Below are 27,903 nucleotides of genomic sequence, written 5' to 3'. Positions count from 1 at the left end.
CTCAGAGCCAGGAGCCTGCCTCGGATTCTGTGTCTCCCTCTCTCTCTGCCCCTCCCCTGCTTGAGCTCTCTCTCTAAAAAAAATAAACATTTTAAAAAATAAAAAATAAATAAAATGTTAGAAGTTGGCCATTAAGCCTGTGGAATGGCCTTCCTTTTCCTCTCACTTCCCATCACATGTTCGTTCATTCATTTGTCCTACAAGCATTCATTCATTGTCCACATACAGGTACAGATACGAATAAGAAATCATCTCTACTGCCAAGGAGCTCTAGTCAAGTAAGGGGGAGCAGGTATGGGGGGAAGGTGCAGGAAAGAGGCTGAAGAGTGGTAGAGAGAACACACAAGGGCCTCGTGTGCTATTCTAAGGAATTTGCACTTGATCCCACAGGTCGGTATTTCCTGAACATGGTGTGGAAAATTGTGTTGATCAATATTCTAAAAAAGAGGGGCGCCTGGGTGGCTCAGTCGGTTAAGCGGCTGACTCTTGGTTTCAGTTCAGGTCGTGATCTCATGGTCCATGGGTTCGAGCCCCACATCCGGCTCTGGGCTGACAGTGCAGAACCTGCTCAGGATTCTCTCTATCCCTCTCTCCCTGCCCTTCCCCCTCTCACCCTCTCTGTCTCTCTCTCAAAATAAATAAACTTAAAAAAATATTCTAAAAGAGAACGTATCACCTACTCTTATGTATCCACAACTTATTTTTATTACAACATCATCCAGATGTATACAAACACAAACCAGGTATAATTTCCCAATGTTTATAACCATGATACAATAATAAAACCAAAACAAATTTATAAAATAAAACCCAATCTAATTCAAATTAACAAAACCCACTCAAGGCAACGGATGTTATTATTTAACTGAAAGCAAATGACTACTGGCATGTGAACACGGCACTCACTACAAGCATGTGCGTTATTTTTAATTCAGCATACCTACATGACCACGCACTAACTCTTCCAATCCTTCTTTCTAGTCAAACTAGCATGAAACTGTCATCAAAAGAGACTGTGGTGATGTCACGTGGCCACCACATCCCTTGCCTGTGCGTCAACTGCACTTCCTTTCTCGGTAGCCTGGGACAATAAAAATAGGACAACTTGGCTCCTTGATTACAAGTGGTCATTAAATGTCCTAGAAGATGCTTCTATTTACATTTTAAACTGTCCTTAAAATTAAAAAAAAAAAAAAAAAGATTTTTAAAAATGTCTGAGAGAACCCATCAGCCCCAAAAGCACTTTACTAAAGACCATAGTCTGAAGTTTGAGGAAATATTACATAAGTGCTTGGGGCCCATCGCTGACAGACTTTGAACAAGAAAGTGATGTGATCAGATTTCCATCTTAGGGCAATTATGCCAGGGGCAGCAATGATGGCACATTAGAGGAGAGAGATACCAGGAGAGAGGAGGTCACTTGGGAGACAACTATGATCATGTAGGCAAATGATGATGAGTGACCTTGCAAGCATAAGATGAGTGATGAGGTATAAGAGAATAGACTGGAAATGTCTGCAAAAGGCAGAATTCATAGAACTCAAAGACTCATTACTTGTGATGGGTGAAAAAAAACAGGCGTTTCTAGCTTAGGCAACACTGTTAAACCTGGGGGAGGATGTAAAGGTGAGTTTAGTTTCAGACAGGGCTCCTTTGGAGAGGCTGTGGACACAGGCAAATACAGCAGGCTCGAACTGAAGAGAAAAAGCTTCTGGGTGAAGCTGGCATGCCAGGATAGCCAAGTGGTCACCAGCCTACCAACTGTAACTTCTACATCCAAGATTATCTCAGTGCCCACTCCCCCAATTCCCAAACACAATGTTTGTCCTGCCTCCTAGTTGCCACCCAAAGTTCCAACCCCATGTGATCATGGCTGCAATAATCTAATACTCTGATACTATTTAAAGTACAAAATCTGAAAAGACTGACACTTAGTCTGACACTTAATCTGACATTTAGTGTGTGATTGATGGTCTGAATCCTGAAGTGCTATGGTGGACAGAACATGAAATTTGCAATCATTCAGACCATGGTTCCAATTCCTACTCCACCACGTAACTAGTTGTGAAAGCTCAGCAAGTCACTTACTTCTTGTCTTCCTTTTTTGCAAATTGGGGTTATAAAATTTTATATCAAAAGCTCATTAGGAGCATTAAGTAAAATAATGCTTATGGTATCTCGCACAGTGCCTTCAACATCTTGGTCAATGAATCTTTCCCATTCTCCTTATATAATAACTAAGATCGTGGACAAAACCAGGCTCTGTGGGTCCAAACCATGCTCTACAACATTCTACTGACATGACCTTGGGTAAGTAAACTAACTTATCTGTAACACAGAGGGATAATTATATTCTCTAGTGCAGAGAGTTATTAGAGTAACTCATTAACTCAACATTCACAAAACTCTGGGCACCATGTGTCTTGCACATAGTATGCACTAAGCCTAAGCTCTTATCAACATAATCACTCCTTCCTCTCTTCTAATCATTAAGTGTGAGATTCTTTCTTGGTCATCATTTTGATGGAAGAGGATGAACATTCAACGTGGCGCTGGGTACCTAAGCCACTCGGTGTGAGGCCCCACACAGAGAGGAAGAAGAGGAAGGTTGATAGCCCTAAAGACATTCTTTGCCTATTTCTCGATACAGGCTGGGCTCTGCAGTGCAGCAGGGAGGGAGACATAGAGTGACTGAAGTCCAAGGTCCAGTGTGGTGAAATGAAAAGACCGTCAGCAGATATTTGACCCAAGAAGGAGGCATCTGGATGGAAATACTGTGAGTTCTTATGAGGTATGACAACACTCATTGTTTTCAGCGAACTTTATTTTTCACTTAATGGTAGTTAAATGCCACAATTATGCAGGATTTTGTCCCAAACTAGGAAAAGAAGCAAAACACATGCACACACACACACACACACACACACACACACACACACCCTTCAAAACCAACTTGCATATACCAAGGGCTAAATCCAGAAAAGTTAGAGCTGGAGAAGACTAGTCAGGAACATGGGCCAGTGAGCAAACATAGATTTTTCTGATATATTCAGCCTTATCATGTCAAGTTTCTGACCCTAATCAACCAAGGTGATGAACAAACTAGTCCCTTTAAAATGTTTATGAAAGAAACCGCTGTGCATTTTTCTCTCTGGACTCTCACTTGGAATTCAAATGCAGCCTGGCTTTTGCAACAATTTAGGCCTGAGAACTGAGCTGAGTTCTCGGTGATTTGCTGCCTCCATCAGGATCAGAGAAGAATATTCTTTACTGCATTTCAATCTGTTTAATCCATAGAGGAGGGAATGACTTCTGTGTCAAAATGGAGCAGAGGGGTCTATTGGAGATGGACACATTGTTTATTCGGGTATAAATTTTAATTAGACTTTTTCCCAAATAAAAAAAAAAACATGCAGAGGAATAATGTAAAGGTAGTTCTGTCTTTGGGTGAGGCAGATATTATATCCAATCCCAGTTCTGCCACCCACTGTGTGATTTGGGGCATGTCACTTAACCCACTGAGCTCATTGGCTGCAAGTGTAAAATTACAGTGCTACCTGCCTTATAGGCTAGTTATAAAATCCATCATGCTCTGTCCCTAACTCCTGCATCTGTTTTCTAGCCACTTCCCATGGGCACAGTGTTCTTTAGTCATAACAGGCTACTCAGGGCTCCCTCTGGTCTCTGGTTCTCATTCAAGTCAAGATTCATCTGCCTGAAACAATCTCCCACCCCACACCCATTTTCCAGGCTGATAGCCACTCATCCAACAAGCCTCTTTATAGATGTCACTTCCTCCAGGAAGTCTTCTTTAACACGACCTCCCCCAGTTAAAGTTTAAGTTGTGTGCCCTCCCATGAGTCCAGGGCATCTATGCATATTCCATCGAAGCACTTGTTACACTACCGTATTGATTTTCCATCATGTCCCTGGACTGTGGACTCTGTGTGAGCAGAAACCGTGTCCTTCTAATGGCATAGTATCTCTAGGGCTTAGTGCAAGACAAGGCATATATGATGCATCCAATATATGTTTGTAAAATTAATTGAAATTTTTAAAAAATTTAAAAAAAAAAGTAAATGCTGTTCCGTTGCTATTTATATGGTTCTGAGATGAAAGTTAGTGCGTTAGAAGTTAGACATATTAGAGCATGCTCCAGGATATTTTTCCACGTTGCTGTGGCTAATACTTGCAGTTGTCCTCATGGCCAGACCCTCCTCCCCCCTCCCCCCCACTTTAGCCCAGACTCCACCTTCCCTTGAAGCTCAGACTTCTGGCTTTCCTTTTGAACACATTCTGCCACCTACCTATGACACTCCAGCCAAGACCCCAACCAAAGCTCAATGACTGATCTTCTCCTACCTTTGTTGATATAGCACAGTCCCACTCAAAGGGTTACATAAGATTCACTCTAACTTGCTATCTTTGAAACCATGTGACTAAATAACAGTTCTATTGGTCTTTAGTGAAGAAAGATCTAACTCAAGTATCCTCCTTTCTTCCTCTTCCCCTCCTACAGGTCAGATTTTCTAAGAACATATTGGAAGGGGAGATATACTTCACATCACTTCTCTACTTGGAACTTGCTTCTTAGCACCCTGTTCTCCTTCCCATTCTGCCATGGGCCTCTGCCCCTCCTCACTGATCACCACTGGGAACTCACAGTCAGCTCCCTTTAATGGGTTCCTCTCCCTTCTCATAGGATCAGACAAGAGGTTGATATGGGTCTGACCACACCTCAGTCAAGTGTGTGGACCTTCCATTCTACATTGTGTCAACACAAAGGAGTAGAGGTATTTTGGTCTTGTCTGAAAACCAGAGTAATTCAAGAAACAAACAACATATTTTCCTATTACAAAACTCAAGTCTGTACACTGCTCATGATTCTTTCTATGGCCTAAGGGAGAAATATCAAATAAGTAGATGTTTCTCATGGGGTTTCCATCATGGGCACATGCCTATTCCCGAAGAGGCTCTCACTTCTTCAAATGCCTCATTCTTCCCACTCTGCAGAGCAATGACCCCAAACTGAAAAATCTTACTCACTACCCAAAACTGATCCAGAATCCATCACCTTCCCAGTGATACATTTCTCTAAGTCTGGTAAGGAAACTCAGAGGCACTTCATCAGCAATGGGGGAACACCCTGATTCCAGTGAAGTCTGGACCCCAGAGTAGGAGAGTGCTGTGGCTCCAAGCAGGATTTCTGCACCCAGGTGACCAGGGCTTGAATATGGCTCTGATTTTCCCAGCTGTGTGACTTTTGTCACGATTCTTTTTTTTTAATGTTTATTTATTTTTGAAAGAGAAATAGAGCACGTGAGAGCTGGGGGTGGGGTGGACAGAGAGGGGGAGGACAGAGGATCCAAAGCAGGCTCTAATGTGGGGCTCAAATCCACAAACCATGAGATCATCACTTGAGCTGAAACCAAGAGTCAGACATTTAATTGACTTGGCCACCTAGGTACCCCTGGTCATGTTTCTTAACCTGTCTACACCTCAGCCTCCTTATTTGTGATATGATGATAATAATAGTGATACTTTGCAAGTAGTGAGGCTTTAAAGAGTTAAGACATAAATAGAACAGACCTTAGCAAAGAAAAAGTGCTCAATAAATTTTAGCTACCGCTATATATACATTTCCCCATTAATGTAGACATGTCTATCACTTTTTCTGTTTAGCAAGTAATTGTTGAAGCAGACATAAACACATTCACAGGCATCTTCTGAGAACAAATACTAATTCCCAGAGATAGCACAATCTGGAAACATTTTTCTGAAGGACTCATGAGGAAATCTCAAAGTGGAGTCAGTACATAGAGTTCACTCCTTATGAACCTTCAACTTACAGGGGTCCATTAGGTGCAAATAGAACTTTTCCTGCTCTCTGCATTTTGGCTGGAGCCCCTAAGGTGACAACAATAAATAGCAAGCACCTCCTTCCTCAGTTCTATAGGGACCTACTGGATACCAAAACTCACTAAAAGGTAGCCCACCTGGTCTTTCACACCCAGACTATATAAAAGGAGACTAAGCCACACTTGCTAAAAGCCTGGAGAGACTAGAAAGGGACATGAGGGGTGCTTTGTGTACTGATAATATTCAGCTTCTTGATCTGGTGCTTGAATCTTGAAATTCTCAAAGGGAGCTCATCGAAGGGAATTCCTAGGAATAGAGATCACTTGGTTATTTTTATTTTGCTTTGAAGGTTTGAGGACATAGTAGTTGAACAGAGGCCACAGCCCGCCTCATGTGCAGACCATTTCTGAAGGCAGGAGTCTGCCTGAAGCTGCCCAAGAGAGCAGGCAAAGACAGCAGCAGCAGGGGAGCATGTTCTCATGATGGTGGAGCATGACTGTATGAGTCCTCATGAGCCTTGTGGGCACCATGGAATATGTATTGAGACATCTTAAAAGGACCCCACCCTACAAGGTGGCCTGCTAGAGCAAGGAGACTCCCATATGGGAGGAGACTCCTCCCATAAGAGGCGGGAGATAAGACCACTGGGACAGGAGTTGAGATGGAAGGAAGAAAGTGGGTCACAAGAGGTCAGCTGAAGAATGTATCACCCATTTCAGGAACCAGTACAGCACAACAGTCTCAAAGTGGAGGATCCACAGATGCACATCGTGAAAAAAGGTATCAAAGGGCCCAGCACCTTAGCAGTGCCAGCCAAGAGAAAATCAAAAAGAGCCCCAATTATATAAAAGGCTATTTGCCCTTCTTTCCCTTTTGCCTGACTCCTTAACCTGGAGAAACCAAAGACAGCAAAGAAAGTGGAGGAGGGGGAGTGAGTCAGAAAGAATATTGTTTAAGCAGACTCTAAGATCAGACCCTCCTTCCCCATTTCAGGACCCCCAGTCAATGGTCAGGCCTATGCTATGGAAACAAGAGAAGTTTTGAATTGGATCTGAGATCCAAGATTTGATTTAGACTCTACTGAGTCTTTTAATACTTGAGGAGTCACAATTATCAAATTAAGATTTGTTTGTTTTTTTAATGTGAAAATGACCAGACTTTAGAAGGGGACAGGGGAAGAAAACTGAGCAGCATACATTTTCAAGGCGGTCGTGGTGGCAATAATTTGGCAGGTTCCTGTGCGTAGCTGTTGGGCAATGCATTCACAATACATTAGTCAAAACAAAACAAAACATATGCCAAGCAAAATTTCATCAGTCCTGCCCTCCACCAACAGAGAGTTCTGAGTTGTTGCTTGCACAGGCTTGTCATAAATTGACCTGATCCTTGGCAAAAAGGTCTTTGTCTGTAAGACTGTTATGAAGGACCTAGTTCATTCCTTTCTTTTACTCCCTTTTCCTCCAGCCTGCTGGGCAGAGGAAAGTATACCCTTCAATCACTCCTTGAACCCACAAAGACCTACCCATAGGTCTCAATTTCTCTCTAGGGAGAGAGAAGTGGCATTTTTATTTTTCTGGCCACAAAGACTTTGGGTATTTAATGCTGGGTGGAGAAGGAGAGGTACAATTTAGTTTGGAGAAAAGTAATTTAAGGACCTTTCCCAAGAAATAAAAACTTTCTCAGAAAGAAGCAAATTTAGAAATCCAAATGACTTCAAAGAGGGCTCAAGAATGGACTGGAATGATCCTTCCTTTCTCAAAACAATAAAACAAATCACAACAAATCACAACAAAAAAACCCATACCATGCCAGTAAAGATCAAGAACTCAGGGATGTATGTGGACATCCCCTTTTCTCCTTCTTTCCTCTTTTCTATTCACTTCACTCTCATCCAGGATGAACTCAAATTGTTTCTCCGTCATTTATCCCACCTTGTTATTGGTTCCACCATTCTTTGAAAGCAAGCCACTTGGTCAGCCATATCTTCCTTTCACAGAGACTCAGGGAAGCAAATAAAAATTCCATGTGGAAACCAAAAGAGCCCAGAGGAAAGTGCTGTTCATTTTCTTCTGATAATCTACTCTCCTGAAAGCTTACAGTTTGGTAGAAATTCTGAATTTTCTTTAAGTAACTAGAGGTAGCACAGCTGGAATAGCAATATCTAAATAAAAATGCTGCCGACCTGCTGATATTAACTAGTCTAAAAATACCATGAAGCATGTGGTTTTCGTTATAGCAACAAAGCAACTATAGTATGACAAGCAGCCTGCCTTCCAAGATTACCCTCATTTACATGATATTATGTTACACGTGGAGCTGGACTCTTGGGCTTAAAGAAAAACAAGAGTTCCACCGCAAGAGGTGAAATGAAGAGTCAGGCACTCCGCCAGAGGTTTGAGATTACCCAGAAATGACTGAGCTCACAGTCACATGGCCTCCCTCTGCTCAGCACTCTAGCCTCACGTCATTTATTCCATTCATTTGGAACTTCTCACACGTGGCTCTTATCACAGGCCATTGTATGTAAGATCGGGGCAGAGACTACCTCTTGATCAAAACCACATAGAACCTTCCACATAGTCTTCAGCACCCATGGAGCTCACGGGCAGTGATGCCGTGTAGTTAGATGCAAGATGGGTGGAAGGAACACAGACTCTGGTGCCCCAGAGCTGAGTCTCAAACCTAGATGGCCTCTTTAAAGCTGTTTAACCTTGGGCAAGTTTTCCACTACCCCAAGTCTCATTTTGCTCATAAAAAGAATATTAGTATAAAAGTGGATTAATGCTATTATATTCAGACGTAAGATTCATCGCATGCTTATAACACACCATGGGTTCCACTTCACGTTGTCACGTGCACTATTTTATTGACCATCCACAGTCCTCTCACGAGGAAAGTAGTAGTATTAACCCCATTTAGAGATAAAGATACTGTGAGCCAAGGAAATTACAAAACTTGCCAAGATGACACAATAAGTAAGTAGCTGGTTCAGACCCAAGTCTGACTCATGTCAAAGCTTGTGTTCTCATCCACAGAGTTTAAAGTCAACACCTAACATGACTACACCAGGCAAGGAGCAAAGTGGTTAAAGCAGAGACTCTGGTCTCTACCAGTTCCTTGATGGTACTTGTCTGAACTTCAGTTTTCTCACCTGTGAAATGGGGACAACAGGACCTACATCTGAGTATGGCTATAAGGATAAAATGACTTAATATGCATATGGCTATGGGATAATTCCCAGTACATAGAGGTGAGTCTGCTATGTTTACTGTTTTTATTTTGATAAACCACTGACATATCAGTGATGATGGGGGCTGAAATAAGAGAATAAGAAAGAATAAGCATGGGAAGCCACCAGATGACTGCTCTGTGGCACTTGTAAAACCCCCATGGGAAACTTGCAGAGATGACTAGGAACAATTTCAAGGGTGCTGAGTTCATACTTACGCAGAAGGAGGGATCTCGGAGATATTAACATTTTACCATATTTATAGGATTCTAGCTGGTACAACCAAGAGACATCTAGAAAGAAATGTAATGCTAAGCAGATGTATACTTCACGTATGGCCTCACAGTTGAAGTCTGGAGAGTCAGGCTAGAGCAGTGCCCTGATGGCTTTGTCCCGGCTGCACCCCTGGAGGTACCGCTCCAGCCATGATGTCACTATGTGAAGTCATGTGGTGGTCATGAAGCTCACATGCCAGTTGATGCACCATGAGGGAGCTGACTTGCCCTGTTCGTCAACCCCATAAAATCATGTTCAGATCACGCCCATTTTGGAATGCTAGAAGGATACCTAGTGGGAGGTTTCCATGATGATAAGATGTTGTACCAAAACTGACCTGGGAATTTCGTAACAAACCATGCAAACAAGAAAAACAAATTCTCTCTAAGATGTGAGGTGAGGTGGGATTCAATGATCAAGGAGAAAATGCAAACCACTTCCAAATAATTATGGAATTGCTGTCAACATTAAAGCTGTGGAAACTGATCAACTCTCATGTCCCAAATAAGATCTGAAGGAAGAGCTTTTTAGTCTCAAGATGTAACTGAGGGACCAAGAAAAAAACCCTTACGGCGCAAAGCCAGAAACAACTTCATCTTGGAGGGTGTACCTGGATTTTGGTTCCATGTGTGAACTTCTGGCTGTAACAAAAATGATAAGCAAGTAAGTAAGCATTTTACCTTTTTCCAACTCTTTATTGCACAATTAGATTTAACCTCAGGTCTATTATTTTAGTTTTAATATCCATCACCAGCTAACTCACAGCGTCCTGGATATAAAGCCTTATATTACCAAAAAAAAAAAGACAAAAATCTAAATAAGAGGATGGCAAGGCTGCTTATGGGAAAGGCCCTCAGCCTTAGGAGGCAATATGTAGAAATGACCAAAGACAATGGGAAAAAAAAAAAAAAAAAACAAGAAATAAAATCTGGCCATACTGCGTTTTATGTCTCCTGACTCAGTGATTTTAAATTATCGCTTTATTTTGGCAATACTATAAAAGTAATGCTGATAAGCTAGTTACTAAAATCTGGACATGACTTTAATAGAGCAAGGAAATAACAAAATTTTATTTTTAAAGCTGTTGATGAAATTTCTCTTAAGGAGAAAGCACCTTTGGCTTAGCAAAATGCCTTGAAGAGCCATTTGGTTGTGGAAAAGTAGGCTTTTGAAATATTGTTCAGAAGGAAGACCATTAAGCCCAAGAAAAGTATATTTTTGTACCCAATAATATAAGAACAAATAAGTTTCCAAGGGCAGACTGAGATGGTAGGGACAGAATAAGTTGATAGAAGAAATAGGTAGGTAAAGACACAAGGCAGGAAGGAGAGGGTCCAGGAGAGGAGAGCTCAAGAGAAATTCTCACACTGGTGGAAAGAGCTGGGAATATCTCAATCTAGAAATCAATGGAGATATCTCATATGTAGTTTTAAAGAATTTGCTGTGTTCTGAGGCAATGCAATCCCCGCTGTCTCAAACTCTTTGTAAAAATGGGCTATACACAAACGGCATCAAAGAAAAAAATAACTGTGTTTGAGATTGAGGAAAGAAAAAAACCACAGGAGGCAAGTTAGAAGTAAGATCAAGAATTTAGTAGAAGCAGAAAAGCTAGAAGAGTTACCCCACCCCACCCCAGCCCCCGAGAATTTCCATAGAGAGTGAGTAGAAATGTATGCTGGATTTCCCTTTACGTGCATGTGATGGGGGTCTCAAGCCATTTTTTTATGTGAGTGCTAATGGGTAGGGTGATCTATAAGCCTGGCAGAATTGGGGAACACCCAGACAGACGGTATCTGGATTACATTCAATAAGTGTCATCTCGCCTGATGCAAAAATCTCCCTTATTAAAGATTAGGTAGCATCACTACTGTCCCTGCAGCTGGGGCCATTACCAAAATATTCTGATAATCATTAGGAAAGCAGCTGGTGAAATTCAAATATAGCCCTGACAGCTAGAAAAATAGTTCTATCTCAAAAGTGATTACTCAGGATACAGCTGCCAGAGCAGGATTTCTTTATGTACAGAGAAAACTTTCCTATGAGCTTTTGGGGTGGCAATGGAAAGAGCAATAAATCTATGGGCCTGGAAATCTGCACGACTGTGACAAAGACATGATTTTAAGGGAAGAGTCAAGTTGTTCCTCTGGAAGAAGGATGAACTTTCTACTCTGGAAGTGATGTCCTCTGAAGTCAGTGTATCTTAAAGATCTGAGAGGCACTATTAGACGTACCTAGCTACAGATCTTACATTGCTGAAAGAGGGTATTCTCTTAAGATTTCTACACCCACGATGGCAAGTATTATAGAAAGTTCTGACAGTAACTGTGTGTCAAATTGTTCCGCCATGGTCTATTGCAGACCATTGTAAAGAATTGCTTTTCAATACGGACCTCCCCATCGCTTTCCTCTTCAAGTCCTTCTGGGGGTCATTCTACGTGTAATCTGCCCTTACTTCCTGTTCTCTCCTGAACTGTTCTTTCAAAGGCCAATAGTGGCCCCGCTAAGTGAGAATTGAGCAACCTCTCTGCAGGCTGAGGCCTGCCTTACCTCCCTACCTTGCCTTACCACCTAAGGTAAAGTGAGAATAACACAGGGCTGAACTGACCAGTCTTGAGAACTGTGAAGGCTCCGTGGGATCTCTCCTATTCATTTTTATTTACTGCCATTGACAAAGCTCTTTCCTTTGACCAGTTCTGAGGCAGGCTCCTGTAAGTCCGATCTCTATCCTTGGCTCACTTAGCCCAGTTTTAACAAGAAACCTGCCATGTCAGTTAAGTAAAAATCCCTCACTCTTAGTATCTGATCACTATCTGATCACCCTTGACGTCTGATCAAATTCCTCACCCCGCACCCTCGATGTCTGATCACACTAGTCTGCCTTCAGTCAGAGGCCCGTCACATCAGTTTGGCCAGACCGCCCTAGCCTTGATGTTTTCTCTCGGTAATTTTCTATCCACTGACCCCTACTCTGCTCCTTGGCTATACATTTCTACTTTTCCTTGTGGTATTTGGAATTGAACTTGATCTCTCTCTCCTACTGTGAAACTCCCATTGCAACAGTTTCTCTTAATAAAGCCATCCTTTTGGTCTTTAATAAGTATCTGAATAATTTTTCTTTAGCACCAACCATCCGGGCTGCTTCCATGGTACACTTCTGGAAAAGCCGCCTTTGCTCCCTTCTCAGACCTCTCAGGACCCTGAACTCCAGATCCACTCTCCCTGATTTTTGCCTCCAAATCCCTTCTCCATCTCGTTGCTAGTCGCTTAGATCAGGCACTGTTGGCTCTCCTCTGACCATGTGATCACTCTTATCTCTGGCCTTCTAATGGTTTCACTGCTTGTTGCTGGATCATTCCCACCTCCCCTGATACCCCCCCACACACATACACACACCATACTTCCTCCACACTGATGGTCACAGCAACACAAACACAGCTCTGACCTTGCTCCCTGATGTAAGTCCTTCAGTGTCTCTCCACATACACCAAGATACAACTCTGCGTCTAATTCTCCAAACATTTTTTTTGCTGTCCCCCTTGCTCAAAAAGGTCACTGCTGTTTCACGCTCCTGGACCTGATGCTCCCCCTCCTGGAACTATCCATTCTTCTCCCTCTGCCTTTCTAAATGTACTTCTAAAGTCAGTGTAGCCATCACCTCCTCCAGGAAGCCTTCCCTAACCCTGCCCAGTGAGAAGTGGGGTCCCTCCTGTGCCTGAAAGAATCCTAAAGAGGACTTGGTAGGCTTGGTGAACTGAGCCCCTCACACATACATCTCACAGAAATGAGAAGTGAGTACGATAATGGCAACGTGTGCATTCTCACCAGGGCCACACTGTTCGAAAATCAGACAGGGAGGGAGTTGGTGGACGTGGATTCCCAACGTCCCCCTTAACTTATGGACACCTACTCACATTGGTGGTGTTATGGCGATGTTCCGTAAGGTTACGGTGAGTCTCGAGTCGTGCCCTACAGTCCTCGTAGAACCCTGACCACATCAACGCAAAAGTCCAACATTATTAATTTATGTGACTTGGAAAAACAGCCTGTACCAAAACGCGCCTCCTGCATCAACACCCTGGTTCGTCCAGCACAGCGCCACCACCCTGCCTCCTGCGCAGGCCCACGGCGCATGCCCACGGCGCATGCCCGTGGTGCTGCGGCTGCGCAGTGGGGATCACCGCGCGGGCGGGTAGCACCAGTTTTGCCTCCATTATCATGAGAGCTAAAAGGAACTGAAAACAGCAGGTTGGCCAGAGGCTATGGCAGTGTTCTCATGGAATCCTAATTAACGTGTCAGAGACGCATTAATCTATGAGAGCCTTTCGTGGCCTGAGAGTTGTAGTAGTTGCTTTTCTCGTCATATATCCTTCAGCTGTGTATCAAGGAATTCCGCTTGGTAAGCAGTCTATAAACTTTGTGTGGAGGGATGAATAAAACTGAACTAGGAATTCCGTGAGGACAGGGTCCATGCCGCGCATCTTCCTGGCACTTAACGCAGTGCCAACACTTAATACGTCAGATGTTCTCAATTAGGAGGCTCCAAAGGTAAAGATATATGTGTGTGTATATATCTATGTCTATATCTATATCATCTATATATATCTATGTCTATCTCCACATTTTTCATGTGTCATTTTTATAACATATTGACAATATATGTAATATTACAAAAATCTTAAACTATAACATTACACTCAACATTTCTGTTCATAGCAGAAATTGTAGGGGCGCCTGGGTGGCTCAGCCGGTTGAGTGGCCAACTTCGACTCAGGTCATGATCTCACGGTCTGTGAGTTCGAGCCCCGCGTCGGGCTCTGTGCTGACAGCTCAGAGCCTGGAGCCTGTTTCAGATTCTGTGTCTCCCTCTCTCTGACCCTCCCCTGTTCATGCTCTGTCTCTCCCTGTCTCAACAATAAATAAAACGTTAAAAAAAAAAATTAAAAAAAAAAGAAATTGTATCAGTTTGATGTAGAAATGCTGGTTTTAGCAAATGACAAGCTGTTCTGATTCATTGCTTTTTATAAATTGATTTATTTCATAGAGCAAAAACAAATCCATAATTGTTTAGTACAGTGTTTTGGTAAGCAAAATCTTGCACACAAAGAAGAAATAAAAGGGGTTCTTGGTGCTGAATAGCTTGAGAGCCAGTGCAGTGCAACTCAATTTTGAAAAATTAGATATCTCTAGTATTTACTTTCGTCAAAAACTGCGGTCACAACAGCTGTGTCCTTAGTTATACAGACATGGCTACGTGAGGTGGATGGAGAAGAATCAGGAGACCGAGTTAAAACTTTCAGGTACTCCATATGGATGACAGAAAAGCAGGAACAAAGCAAAGTCTTCATTCGTTCATAGCTGATACCAGGAGCTAACTTACTGGCCCTCACGAGGTCCTCCTTGGGATGGTACCAGTATGGGAGGTAAATGAATCCTATTTGTGTGACCAGAAGTTTCTGCGTATGTTGTTGTATTGGTCAAGGCATTGCCAGTTTCAAATGACGAATATCCAACTTTGTTGGACCCAAATGTCAATTTATTCGTTCTCATATTTGAAAAGATGAGGAGGAACGGGTCTGAGTTCAGGTGTGGCTGGATCCAGGACATCAGATTATGTCATTAAGATGCAATTTCTCCAGCTCCCCCTTTAAGCTCTGCTTCACTCCTCCCTAAGCAAGTTTTCTCTACTTGATGGCACAGATTATCTCAGCAGCTACAGACTTCAATGGGTCTTTGCTCTGGCAGTCTTCAGAAGGAGCAAACTTCTCTCTGTGAGCCCCTAATATGACTCTGAATGAATGGCTCTGCTTGAGTTGGATGTCCACCACGGGACATATTGCTGTATTAGAGAGATGGGGTACGACTGTCCAGTCTGGTTCAGATGCCCAACCCTCGGGGGAAATCTCCTTGTGAGGGACAGACCACCAAATATGGGAGGAGAATTTCGCAACTGAAAGATACTGGGCAGACAGAGTCAGAGCCAAGATCTATGTGTCGTGTCTCCTCAAGCACTGTGTCTACAACCTCCCTCTATGTGGCCTAATCGTATATTTTTCCTGAAAGGCCTGAAAAATTTACTCCTAGGTGTAGTTCAAAGTAAAGCAAAGCAAAACAAAACAAGACAAAAACCACTTGTGGTTGGAGAAGCCATGAGGTTCCAGACGCTGTAACAAGATATAAGACTTTGAATGCTCAACTTCTGATGAAACTCGCTCAACTGTGATGCGTCAGTTTCAGCGAAAAAGTGTGTGTTCTTTAAAACAGATTTACCTCTTCAGCTAAGATGGAGATTCTGAGGCAGGATAATTTAAGAGCCGGAAAAAGCCAAATAACCGTTTTCATCAGGGGAATAAGATAGCATCCGTTCTCTGGACTGGACGCCACCCAAGAAAAGCCATTACCCAGCAGTGACACGTGAAAGATCTGCTTTGATTTCATGCGGGAGAGTATTTAGCAGTGTCAAGACAAAACATGCCAATTCCCATGGGTTGTCAAAAAAAAAATGCCATTATAAGCACAACCCTGAAAAAAACAAATCCCCTCCCATTGCAAGTGTCGCCAAGCTTTTGATGGAAAATGGATACATTTGCCAGCCTAGAAGAATAAAGAGAACGCTGGAAGGAGTGAGAGAAGGGAGGGTAGGAGGGAGAAAGCGAGAGAAGGATGGAGGAAAGAATAAATGAAGGAGAAGAAGAGAGTGTGAGAGAGAGGTGACCCTTTAGCCTGCTCCAGATTTGTGTGAAAAGTGTAATAATTAAGAATACAGGCTTTGACCAGAAACAGACAAATACTGTGGTGTGAAATATGTGAAATAATAAAATAGTCAGACTCCTAGAAGCAGAGAGTACCATGGTGGTTGCCAGGGGTTGGGGGGAGAGGGAAATGAAAGGTGATGGTCAAAGGGTACAAATATTTAGTTTTGCACGATGAATAAATTCTGGATATCTGCTGTACAGCCTGGGGCCTGGAGCCAACAATACCATTTTGTATACTTAAAATTTGCTAAGAGGGTAAATCTTATGTTAAGGGTTTTTACCACAATAATAATGATAATGATAGTGACAATGATGATAATAAAGGGGGCAGGAGAGGGGGCAGGAGGAAAGTTGGGGAGGTAACGGATAATGTCTGTGGCCTTGATGGTTGTGATGTTTTCACATGTGTCTGCTTATCTTCAAACTCATCAAGTGGTACACATTACACACGTACAGTTTTTTAACGTATCAATCCTACCCCAGTGAAGTAGTTTTTAAAAAAATTGATTGCCTTGGGGCGCCTGGGTGGCTCAGTCGGTTAAGCGTCCAGCTCAGGTCATGATCTCACGGTTTATGGTTCAAGCCCCGCGTCGGGCTGTGTGCTGACAGCACAGAGCCTGCTTGGGACTTCTCTCTCCCTCTCTCTCTCTCTCTGCCTCTCCCCTGCTTTCTCTCTCTTAATAAATAAGTAAACTTTAAAAAATAAAGTAACATTTAAAAAAATTGATTGCCTTAGAGAGTGATCGTTAACGGGCTCAGGGTTCCCTTTTGGGGTGATGAAAATGTCCTAAAAGGGATTATAGCAATGGTTCTACACTTCTGTAAATATAAGAAGTCACCGAATTGTATACTTTAAATGGGTGAATTATGTGATGTGTGGATTATATCTCCATAAAGCTGTTCAAGAAAAAATATTTCAATTGAAAGAAGAAGAAGAAGAAGAAGAAGACGACCGGCTTTGGACTCAGGATATCAAGGTCGGACCCTGCCACTGAATTGTTACCTAAAGTTGGTCACTTGACCTCCCCAGGTCTCCGATTCTTCACCTGCAAAGCAAGGAGAAAAATAATAGTGTGGTTAACGCTTAAAAGCAGCGATGGCTGGCAGTGCTGAGCCAGGTGCCAGGGCAGGGCTTGCAGTAAATGCTCAGGAAATTAGATGTGTTGTCACTATAGGCTGATGGAGACCGCGTATCCTGGCGCTCCGTGGGGAACACTTCCTGTACAGAGAAGGTATTTAAATTCACCCACTTCAAAATGCCTGGATGGGAATCCTGAATAGGCTTTGCCTCTGTATTTCATAGGTAGAATGGCAGGCTGTAAATAGAAGTACACTCTTGTTTGACAGCTGGAAACTAGGAAATGACATCTAAAGAATCTTCTGCCTTATGGAGCTCGACTTTTTGCAGAACACTAGAGGTCCCTCTTGGCACTGAATCTTCCAGCCCTCGTGATGTAGAATTCAGAGTGACAATTTTCTACCTCAGCCCCACTAGATGTCTCTTCAATAAAGTTGTAAGACAGTGCTCTGACATCAGTCCGGTGCCCACATATCATCGCACAGAGAGGACACAGTTTAAAAGCCAAGCAGTTGGCCTGAGCATGCATACATCCTAGAAGCCACCTTCTGCTGCCACACATACGATCCCGATGGAAGAAGTCGTTCTCCGGAAGCATTTTCTGGTAGTAAGATATGGGGGGTGGAGGGGCAGAGGCAACGTTAATTAGGAACCATAGAGGGTACTTTGAAGTCATAGAGGAAGTGCTCTGTAAGAAATTAAAAACAAGGTTGCTCTCCCAGAGTCAAATTATCAAATCAGCAATGGAGGTGTTAGAGATGTGCAGTTACCTTAAAACAGATAAAGCAGTCCACAGGCCAGAGCAAGACTTAGCTGTGTGTGGTTGGAAGGGACTGATGCATCCAAAGCAAAACAGTGTTCCTTTGGCAGCTGGTCATCCCAGGAAAGCTGGAGAGAGCGAGAGAGGCATGTTTGGGTAAATGTAGCAGAGAAAGAGGTTCCCTGGCCCTGGTTCTGTGGCAGCATCGTAATCCCCAGCGAGCGATTGGACCATCTCACTATTGAAACCTGAAGTGCCTTAGCAGTCACATCATCAGATTCCACCCTGACCGGCATGGCTTCTGTCATTTGAGCCCCTGTGGTCATCTGCCGACGGGGAGCCAAGATGCCACTTAAGCCACGTGGGTGAGAGTTCTAGTCCGCATGGGTGAGTAACAGGTCCATTTCTCATTCTGAACTTTATATCTCACATTCTGGCATGTTCTTCAATCCCTTCTGAATTTGGTAGCATGAGTTAGCCTCCCCCAGACTCATGAACTCTAGGACATTAACAAGATTGAGGTTCCCACCCTGTGAGGCATGTCCTGGGTTGGGGTGTTTTCACCAAAGCAATTCTACCTGTTAAGCTGGTAATTCTACCAGCTAGCTCCTGGAAATACCTCCTGTAGATACATGGCTTCCATACTTGGATTTCCAATTTACATAGTCCTGAATCTTGTTTTGCTGCGAAGCTACTTGTTTTTCAGTGTCAGTAAATTGTGCGAGACAGTGCTCTCCATGACGGTGTTGACTGAGGGGCTTTCCTGAAGGAAAACACTAAAGGATAATCTAATGCTTGCATTCTTTGGGCTTCTTTCTTATTAACAGAGGATGACAACTCTAATGACCTCTTGGCTGACACCAGGTTAAGTAGCCGTGGCCAGGCTGACCATAGAAACGTATTCAATCGTTCAGCGAATATTGAATGAGCACTTGCTGCCTCCAGGTGGTGTCCCAAAACCAGGATGCGGCAGTGAATTAGACCAAACCCTTGCCCTTGGGGGGCTATTAGTTATCGTTGCATAAACGTAACTAGTAAACAAACACATAACTGAAGTACAGAATGTACTCATCGTGACGAGGGCAGTGAAAAAACTAACGCAAGGAAGGAGCACCAGAATCGCCGGTGATGCAAGTGATCAGGATAAGCTGCACTGAGGTCGAACTCGAAGGAGGCGAGGGAGCCAGCCATGTGCTTCCCTGGGAGAGGACTATTCCAACAAAATACAGCAAGTACAAAAGCCCCAGGGTGAAAGCCTGTCTGCGGCATCCACGTGGCTGGTGTGGAGTGGGCGAGAGAGAGAAGGTAATGCCACAGACATAAGGTTGGGAGAGGGGGTTTGATTAAGCCAGGCATTTCGGAAATGTAAGCATAACCCTAAATTGAAAACATGCTAGGGACGCCTGGGTGGCTCAGTCGGTTAAGCATCTGACTTTGGCTCGGGTCATGATCTCACGGTTCGTGAGTTCCAGCCCCACATCAGGCTCTGTGCTGACAGCTCAGAGCCTTGGAGCCTGCTTCGGATTCTGTGTCTCCCTCTCTCTCTTTGCCCCTTCCCTGCTCACGCTCTCTCTCTGTCTCTCAAAAATAAATAAATGTTTTAAAAAATTTGTTTTAAAACATGCTAATAATTTTCCTCATTTCACAGTCAAGGCTGGGTTTGCCCCCCCCCCCACACACACACAGACAAAGAAAGTGTGTTCTTACTACTTTTTAGTGGAACCATTAAAACTATGAGCAGTCCACCGAGGGAATGGCCGTGTGCTGGTGTATGTCCTGCCTATATGGTGACAATCTCTCCTCTATGGCTCTTCTCCTCTAAGCTCCTTGCTTCACATCCCTGGGATGGCTCTTTCCACATAGTCATATAGTTACTTATCTACTTGTCTGTCTGCCCCCTGATTATGAATGACTTGTGGGCAAGAGCTTCACTCGTTTTTGTAACTCCAGCACAAGCTAACTGCAAGGCACAAAACGGGAGCTGAATAATGGCCTTCTCATTTAAACTGAACTCAGTGGCTACTTTGTATGTGGGCAATAGCTGCTAACTTCTTGAGGAGCCCTCAGTATATCAGTTTAAAAAAAAAAAAATTAAATCCACACCTACTCTTGAGAAAAGAAGTGTAACACAGTGAATCACCTCCAGAAACTCAGGATACATTATTCTGATAGGGTAAGAATGTATAATGGGGAGAGCAGGCTTTGGGTCAATGCATGGACCGAAATGCTGAAAATTGAAGTAGGAGCACAGAGGTAATCTGATTATATTTCAGGATGGCTAATTACATTCCCACGAGACACGCAAGCACAGTAAGCAAAAAGCACTGCCCTCCAACTTGGCCTGGGTACAATGGCATCGTGACCACAGACTCAAGCCCATTCGAGTCAGACTGCCCTGGTTTCTACTCTCAGCTCTATTCTTTATTAGCCAGCTGGCCCTGGGCAAGTTACTTAACCACTCTGATCCTCAGTTTTCTCGTCTATTAAAAAAAAGGGGGGGGGTCATAAAATAGTACATTCCTCAGAAAGATCTGAAGTGTAATAAATGATATTATCAATGGTGAGCACCCAACACGATTCCTGACATCCTGACAAAGCATTTCACCTGATGGGATTTATTATAACGGACAGAAGAAGCCAGTATTCCACCTTTTATCATCCTGTCTAACTTTCATTTGGTTTTCCTAATTTTCATAGTTGCCACTTGTTTTCTCATCTGTGTTATGGAGCACTACAGATCAAAATCTACGGTAACAGATCCCTGAGCCAGTCCATAGTGCCTTATCTGCAACCAAAATACAGAAAGACGTAAACGTTTGCAAGTTTTTTCCCATGTCCTTTGGAAGTAAAATCTGAGCTGACCTAGGTCACATGGTTGTACACCCTTGCTGGAACTCCTGAGGAAAACTATTTAGTCTTTATTTACTGTACTTGATCGTGAACATAGTTTTGCTGCCGACATATTAGTGTATTTGGGTATGAGGTACGGCCCCAGATTCTGCTGGTATGTTGCATAATACACGCATGTGCTCTGCATTGCTTTTCTAAAATCCAAAAGCATCTGGATTCGGAAACACATCTGGCCACCAGGGGTTCAGGTAAGAGCTTGTGGGCCTGGCAGCACTGAGGGGCGGGATCTGTGCATTGCTCTGCGTGCTGGGATTGACCAAGGTCTTCATTTATGCTTACGGTGGCCTTGATGGCCCAGATTCCACTTAGCAGAAAAGTCAGACATCTGACTTCCGACTTCCTCAAAACACAAAGGGAGAGAGCGTGCCTTTCTGAAGGAAGGCAGTGTCTCTTCGTCACCTCTGAGGAAAGCTGTATTGAGTTGACCTTGGCTGTTGTTTTCTTTCCTAGGGAACCCTGAATACCAGGATGGTACTTGATTATCACCGGCTACAGATTCTCAACAGCCCTAGTTTTCCGGGTGTGATCTTTGATGCAAACCAGCATCATCAACCAGGTAGTTCAGACAAGATTTTATCTCCCACTTCACAAGCTTCACAGCTCACAGGGTCACCTGGCTTTCACAACCAGCATTTAAACATCCGTCTCAATGGATGAGGGATCACCTCTTGGGCCTAATAACCGGTTGTGGTTGTGTTTTGTGGCAAAGCACGGTGGTTGTGTTAGGGGAAGGGAGGGAGCTGCAGACAGGAAACGTCACGTTTGGGAGGTCTAACACCTCAAGGACTCTGTAGTTGGGGCAGAGGAGGCTGAGAGGAGCTGGGGGCAGGGGTGAAAGGGTGTGTGAGGGACTGCAAGGAACTTGGGCTACGCTGTGGTTTGAAGACCCTCTAATTAAAAGGCCTCAGGCGTGGCACCCACCCTGGGGAGCCACAATTCACACCATATCCTATTATCTTAGGCCTGAGATAATTTGATAGTATTAAACACCTGCCCTCTTTGGCCTGGGCCAGAACTTACATCTATTTATTTGTTTGTTTGTTTATTTATTTATTTAGGTTTGGGGGGGTGGGGGAAGAGGTAACGGATAATCTTATTTTTAAGAAATGCACACTGAAGTGTATGAGGGTACAGGGACAAGATAAAAATCCAGATCTACAAAATGAGACTCTCTAGAAGTGAAGCCCAGACACAAGCAGCTTGTAGAAAATGGGCCAAGGGATTCTCAGGCACACTCAAGTTTGAGAACGCATGAAATATATATCGTCGCTGCTGCAAGTGGGTGGTGCTCACGGCAGCTCTGGCCTCATTTGGGAGCTCGTTAGAAACGTGGAATCTCTGGGGCGTCTGGGTGGCTCAGTCGGTTAAGCGTCCGACTTCGGCTCAGGTCATGATCTCACGGTCCATGGGTTCGAGGCCCGCGTCAGGCTCTGTGCTGACAGCTCGGAGCCTGGAGCCTGGTTCGGATTCTGTGTCTCCCTCTCTCTCTGACCCTCCCCCGTTCTTGCTCTGTCTCTCTCTCAAAAATAAACATTAAAAAAAAAAGAAAGAAAGAAACGTGGAATCTCTGACCCCACAAAGACTGACTGCATCTGACCCTACATCTTTAATATGATCCCCCAGGTGATTCCTTACACCCTGAAGTTTGAGAGGTCCTGATCCAGATCACCTGCTTACAAATGCAGGTGGTACAGGTGCACAAAACTCATTTGCCAAGGTTTTTTGAAAGGCTTTTCTTTGCTGTTCTCCCTGGTTGCCTTCAGCCGCCAGGAAGAAGGAAGGGTAGGGAGAAGGGCAGCCTCAGCAGACATAGCTATCATTTATGACGACCGTCACTCTGCATTCGGCTCGGGTGGAAAATTTACTGCTGTTTCACAGATGTCACTGGAGTCCATCAGGGCATCACTCTTATGTTCTCCCTACCAGACTCACTGCCTGGGTGGGACATATCACCCCCGACAGACACATCAGTTGCTGCCCCTGATCGACCCTTAGAGTGGACATAGCAAGTGTCACCACGGAGCTGGAACTACAAGCTTAGTCAGATACCGGGCAGGAGTTATTCCTGATGCCAAAGACTCACTTAGAATTGCAGTAAAAACACCTTTTGAAATGGACCTAGGTTGTTTAATGATACGAACAAAACAAAACAAAAAACTCTTCTTGCCTCAAAATATGTGAAACAGAACTGATCTTCCAGTGCTGAGGATAAGGCTTCTCTAGTCACCAGGAAGCATTCTTTCCTGAAGAATGTTCCAAAGAACACTAGCCTAATAGATGCTCCTGGCAAAAAAAGACTCCATAACTGAAGAAGGAAACACTATATTTAGGACTATAGTTTAAAACACTATATTTTCAATTTCTCCTCTTGGAAATTGAAAATGTACATTAGCATGTTATATGCTCTGAGAAGTCCTGCATTAAAAAAAAAAAAAAGTCTGGTTCTGCCTAGCAGCGTTTCCCAAATGTATTCTTTGATGGGATTCCGATTTTCTCCAGTACTTACATTTTCTAGAACTCGTGTCTTAAGGGAAACACTGAGGGAACATATTGCGGAGAATTTATACATAAAGGAAGAGCTCGATTAGTCCCATAAATGGACAGTCAAAAGGAGAAAGAAAGGCAGTTGTGAAGAATATCTAAAAATATTGACCGGGCCTCTGGACATGGGAACTGGGCTTCCATTCCCTGTCAGGAAACTGCCAGAGGGTAAAGAGGCTCCTCGGATCCTGAACAGAAAAGAAACAATATTCCTTGTCTGCTTTAGAGTGAAGAATTGGGATGATTAGTGAGCTTCCAGAAGATCCACCTTCCCCCCCCCATTCTTCAACCCCCTACCCATTCCACCACCAAATCCTACCTCCCTTCTCAGTATCCCACTTCTCACACACCCACTGCCCCCACCCTGGGTCCAGCTGCCTGGGCCACTGAAGGGCCAGCGATGGCCAATGCATGGCCATCCATTACCGGATCTCCCGACCTCCACTTTTGTCCCCCTAATGTGCCACCCACACTGCAGTCCACTGGTTAAAACCTTCCCAGAGCTGCCCTTTGCCGGGAAGAAAGCAGAACAGGCCTCGCATTTTCCAGCTGACTCATCTCGATTGATTCCCCCACTCCTTCTCACGTTCCAGCGGTATGCACTTTCTCCTGCCATCTCAAACCTGGACTCTCCTTCCCATCTCAGTTTTGCCTATGCCTTCGTCCGATCACTAAGCAGAAGTCGTTTCCTCTAGGAAGACTTCCCTGATTTGGTAGTCTAGGTCCACAGTTCAGTGCCGGTCCACAAGCTGTCCATAATGAGATCATTGCAGAAATCGAGAGATGAGCATTTAGAAACGTTGACAGTATTTTAATTATGACATCCAAACACGCGATCAGTAGACAAATCTTGTTGAAAAGGGAAAGGACCAGGCCAAATGTTATCTAACTCATGTGGTGAGTCTCTCATGGCGCCAAGTGATACGAGTATCGTCCATGACAGATTAGAGAGGAAAACTGATCCTCTGTCACACAGGGTCCGAGAAGCATGGGTCAAGGTCACGTTGCCATGTGATACCCACTCATAGTACCAGATACCTTCCATTCAAAGCATTTATCACGAGTGGTAGTTTCCCATAGATTTTTTTGTTTTTTACACCGTCTCCTACACACACGCCTGGCTTCATGACAGCGGGCACCAGGCATGCTGCTGTCAGTGTCCTAGCCTAGCACAGTACCTGGCACAGACCTGATACTCAATAAATGTGTCTGATCAATAAGGGGAAAGAGTGAGCCTTGTTGATTTTAACTGTGTCCCCTCAATAGCAATCTTTGTACTTCCTGAGTCACCTGTGGCTTATATATGAGGTTGGGAGCGTGGCGGGGGGTATTGAGAGGGAGCTAAGAGAATTCTTCTATTTCGTGAACTCAGCCACACCCTTCCAGATCATGTTTCAATGGCGGAATGAACGTAAAATGCAAAGCAGACAGCGTTGTTGACATGAGTACAGAAGAACATTCTGTCGTGGGTAACTCAGATCTGGAGCTTTCTACTGTCACCCATCACAGGTGTTTTGTTTGATATTTCTATTTCACTCTAATTAAGTAACATCAGAAAATATTATTGCCCTTACAGGAACAGAGCTGGACACAGGCCAGCTTTCTGCGGTATTTCCTCATACAGCTCTCCCCTCCGTGCCTTTGTTCCTAGCTGTTTTGCTGATCGAATGGAGAGAAAGAGACCTCGTGAGCTGGTATGACTCTGACAGCTTGACTTCTGGCAGCTGCTGGACCTCAGAGCATAATTTCCTCCCTCGTGGGTTATCAGAATCAAACACCCCTGGCTAATCAGGATTTCAAAGGATGCAGATATCCAGTTTAATTTAAGAGGATTATTCCAAAACAGCTCCGAGTAGGGCATTTGGACTTTGAGCCCCCTAACCGTTCGCTCAAACAGGCATCAGAGGCGGCTGGAATCTTGAACTTTTTCCAGGAAAGGGAAGAGATTTCAATATAAAAGAGCAGTGGATGTCTTCAGACAGTCTTAGCCCCAGCACTGGGAAAGGTACCTAATCCCCCTGGGCTTTTACTTCCTCATATGTTTAAAAAAGAGGATTTGACCAGATGACCTCTCCAATCTCTTCTAGCCCTGAAATTCTCTGACTGTAATCTCTAAGGCCTCTTCTAGCTGTAAAATTTGGGAACTGAATAATTCAAACTCCTCTCGGCCACAAGCATCAAGAACGCTGAAGAGCTCCGTATCTATTCCCTCGCTGCCTCAGTTTGGTACTGAAAGAGGTGGCAAAGGTTATATTTATACAAAGGACTTCCCATGTGCTACTCACTGAGTTTCAACTCTATTCTGGAAAGTCTGCGGCATACAGCCTCACCCCCCCATACTGTGAAGACAAAATTGTTTACAAAATCCCACGACTCGGAGATCTAACGCTAGTTCCACAGACGGAAGCATATATACTAATATCATTCCTAAGAACAGTGTGCCTGGGAAAAAGGCTCTAGGGTCACATAAAGTTCCAAAACACCGTCCTTGGTCCCCTCTCATTGATGGATCACCTTACAGAAGAGCATATTGGAGCATAAGATGCCCTGCACTGGAGAAAACTTCTTGAACTTTGCTTGCCTTACCATTTCCCAACATTTGACCACCGAAGTCTATTTATTTTCCCTCTGAAACATTTATTATCATTTTCTAAACTAGACCTCCACAAAACCTACGTAGGAAATGCTGCTCTAAGCATCACCTCCCACTTGGTAGATGCAGGGCGTTCCTTCAACCGGCAAATTCTTCAGCCCCACCCCCTGACTTACTGAATCAGCATCTTTGGAGATGGAGTCCAGATATATCAGCCTTCCCAAGCTCCCCAGTGGGAGCTGGAATTGTCCCCAGTGGGACAATGCTGTAGTGCCGCTGGTAAGTACCAACTTTGAATAGCAGAATTAAATAGTTAAAATTTCAGGAACAGTAGGAATTTGTGAGCTAATTGATGCCATGTTGGTAGACTGACATTTGCCATGGTGAGAATATTTACACCATGAAAATCGGCAAATGCTACAGTGCAGGGCTTTTCTCTCTCCCGGGCTGTGGCTTGTTAGACATTTATTTGCAGATCACTGCCTCCGGGGGATCCTTATGTACAGCACAGTTTGAGAACCAGTAATAATGCAAATATGTGCTATTATTGCTAGGTGTTATGTGTCCAAATTCTGTTAAAATTGTAATCACTAGTTTTCCCATGCTTTTTGATATTTCCAAAAAGAACAAAAAAAAACAAAAACAAATATGGTATGCAAAAGAAAGTCTTGCGTTTTGTCTTTAAAGTAGTTAGGAATTATCCAGGAATAGAGATAATCAAGTAAGCAGAATCTCATTATGAAGTTTATGTTTTTACAGACTGTGTAAATTGAGACGTAAAATGGGCCCTGCTGACAGATACAGCTTTGTTATGGTCTAGTCTTTTAGTAATCTGGGGAAAAGAAAAATCTAGAGGTATAAAAATATTCCCAGACTAGTGTTGGTCACTTTTTCCTCTTAACTTTGTAAACTTCTCTTCACCACCACATTTCAGACTCAAAGGCAGTATACCGCACACTTGTTGAAATTGTCTCTGGGCTCCTTTGTCCCTGGAGTGTTGGTGGTGGGGGAGAGGTAGAGTACATTTTTCTTCCTTCCTTCCTCCCTCCCTCCCTCCCTCTCTTTCTCTCTCTCTCTCATTCATTCATTCATTCATTCATTCTTAATTTGAGAGAGAGAAACAGAGCACAAGCTAGGGAGGGGCAGGGAGAGAGGGAGACACAATCTGAAGCAGTCTCCAGGCTCCCAGCTGTCAGCACAGAGCCCGACGCGAGGCTCGAACTCACAAACCGTGAGATCGTGACCCGAGCCGAAGTCAGACCCTCAACCGACTGAGCCACCCAGGCGCCCCTATATTATTTCTTTCGTAAAATGGACTCCTTTGACAGATCCAATTACAGTCTCATTTCATGTTCGATAGTAAACATAGAGCCCAGGGTGATCTTTTCATCATTTCTCTGGTTCAAGCAAAGTGCAAAATCCAATGACAGAACCAGAAAGTACCTTGTGAGACTGAGCAGTTTGAGTTTCCACTTAACATTTGTCCTTCTATTCCCTCTGAAGGTGGACAGCCTCAAGGTGACTGCGGGACTAAATACAGTTTTGCTTGAACAGCTTATCTGGCATAAACACACTCCAGTGGATGTCATATCCCCAGTCATTAGAACCCTGACCCGCCATCAACAAGTATTTAATCATTGTGAATCTAACAGCTCATTCTGACAGCCAAACACAATGACATTGCCTATCTCTCCTGTAAAATGCCAAGTGGTATATACTTAAAGGCAGAAATCTCTCTTCTCCCCCATGCAAGCCTATGACTTCCCGACAGCCCCAAAATATACCTGAGGCAAAATGGTGACTAGGAAGGAAACGGGGGGGGGGGGGGGGGGGTGGATCCTGTGTTCACTGAACACTTAACATTTGCCAAGCTCTGTCCAGGCATGTTGTATATTATTTTAAGCA

The 27,903-nt window shown here is 43.8% G+C and overlaps 1 long non-coding RNA gene across 2 annotated transcripts in view; it reads left to right on the top strand.

Moving 5' to 3' along the window:
- LOC122224803 overlaps window positions 1-4,813 on the top strand; it is a 42,018-nt gene extending 37,205 nt beyond the window's left edge. For both annotated transcript variants that reach the window (XR_006204942.1, XR_006204943.1), the window contains 2 exons: window positions 2,651-2,791; window positions 4,520-4,813. This is a non-coding gene — a long non-coding RNA (uncharacterized LOC122224803). The remainder of the gene's footprint in view (window positions 1-2,650; window positions 2,792-4,519) is intronic.
- The last annotated feature ends 23,090 nt before the right edge of the window (window positions 4,814-27,903 follow it).

Source organism: Panthera leo, chromosome B4 (assembly GCF_018350215.1).
Source record: "Panthera leo isolate Ple1 chromosome B4, P.leo_Ple1_pat1.1, whole genome shotgun sequence".
In the NCBI taxonomy this organism is placed as follows: domain Eukaryota; kingdom Metazoa; phylum Chordata; class Mammalia; order Carnivora; family Felidae; genus Panthera; species Panthera leo.
The sequence above is the reverse complement of the archived record's forward strand: the minus strand, read 5'-3'. Positions and strand labels throughout refer to the sequence as shown.